The 1815-nt window shown below is 40.2% G+C and overlaps 1 non-coding gene across 1 annotated transcript; it reads right to left on the minus strand.

The window, feature by feature from the left end:
* Positions 1-170: 170 nt before the first annotated feature.
* On the minus strand, positions 171-241 carry TRNAG-CCC (transfer RNA glycine (anticodon CCC)). Its single transcript has one exon. It is a non-coding gene; the product is annotated as a tRNA-Gly (tRNA).
* Positions 242-1815: the final 1574 nt, after the last annotated feature.

Consider the following 1815-nt stretch of genomic DNA (forward strand, 5'->3'; position numbering starts at 1 on the left):
GATGCACGTAGAATTACAGCTTTAAACTCATGGAGCGGATATAGACGCAAAGCAGCCGCGTGACACCAAGGAGGAGAAGCGGGAAACTGTTATCACGAGTTTGCGCATGCAAATATTACATACGTATAGTGTTTGCGAAGTAAAACGAAACCAAAAATGAAAAAAAATCCTGCGCCGCCCGGGAATCGAACCCGGGTCGCAAGAATGGGAATCTTGCATGATACCACTACACCAGCGGCGCGGTTAGGAAATTTGTGCTCTGGGGGTTCCTATCAAGCCGTAAGAGGGAGCCACCTACAGGTACGCAATGGTAAGTATCCTGTAATTTTCCCGTTAGTTTCGTGAAAAAATAACATGCTCCTGACTTTTCAGTGGTTTTTTTATTTTAGACCAAAAAAAGGGGGGGGGCAAGTGACAAAATGTAACTTTTTTTCTGAGTTTGCAAACATTTAAAACTTACTTTGTTAATGCCAATGTAGATAAAGTCCATCATTATTAAACCCCATATTTTGCAGGGGGGAGGACTGTGGATGGAAGTATAAGTTATGTCAGACTTGTTGTTATACCCATTTTGCTGAAGGGACCATCCTGGAATGTATTAGTATTATTATTAAATGTCTGTATCCCTTCCTTCCTCCCAAAGGAGCCCAGGGCAGCAAAACAATACAGCTTAAAATAATACATACTTTAAACAATTCAAACGCTCCTAAACTTTTAAAAATTATTATGTTGTTAGCTGTTGTGGCTAATGTCATAGGCCAGTGGTTTTCAAACTTTCTTTTTCTGGGCCACAGTTTCGGAATAAAAAATTCATTGCATCACGCCAAATATTTTATCGGTAAGAAATACATTGGAAAATAAAAAGAAACAACTAGCAGTGCTTGAGAACACAGAGCACAACTATTTTATAATTTGATCATGGGGCACCCAGAAAGTATAAAACAATTCAGCTACATAAGAAATGAATTATTCCCAAAATATAGTTATAAACGAGCCTCTTACATATGTACCTTACAAACTGAGAGATGTGAGCTTGCTTTTTCCACTAACCTCATTTATATTGGGTCTGAATTGAGACAAACAAGCTCTCATCTCATCAACACAAATAAGACTTCCTCTTTTCTGATCTTTAAAATTTGTCAGAGTTGAAAATCCCTGCTCACAACAATATGCTGTGGAGAACGATAGAAGAGTAGCCAATGCTGTTGAAGAGAGGCGCAGATAATGTTTCCGATGGTATATCCAAAAAGATTTATTTTGAAATTATAGGATAGTACATTGAAATGTTTAAATGTTTCTTTGACTGTCCTTGAATCTTCCTGCCACACTTGCCATCCTCTCCTGCCAAATAATAATAATAATAATAATAATAATAATAATAATAATAATTTATTTATACCCCACCTATCTGGCTGGGTTTCCCCAGCCACTCTGGGCGGCTTCCAACAAAACACTAAAATACAATAATCTATTAAACATTAAAAGCTTCCCTAAACAGGGCTGCCTTTAGATTGTCTTCTAAAAGTTTGGTAGTTGTTGTTCTCTTTGACATCTGGTGGGAGGGTGTTCCACAGGGCGGGTGCCACTACCAAGAAGGCCCTCTGCCTGGTTCCCTGTAATTTGGCTTCTCGCAGCGAGGGAACCGCCAGAAGGCCCTCGGCCTGGACCTCAGTGTCCGGGCAGAACATCCTTTGAGAATCACTGTCCTATGCACTTGGCTTCAAACGCCAGCAGTGGGAGAGCACTTGAGCCAGAGTGAAAAGTAATGTGTACGCAGCCATAATCTCTCAACTGGACAACCCTGCGGCTTAGAAG

This window comes from Podarcis raffonei, chromosome 14, assembly GCF_027172205.1.
Source record: "Podarcis raffonei isolate rPodRaf1 chromosome 14, rPodRaf1.pri, whole genome shotgun sequence".
Taxonomy (NCBI): Eukaryota; Metazoa; Chordata; class Lepidosauria; order Squamata; family Lacertidae; genus Podarcis; species Podarcis raffonei.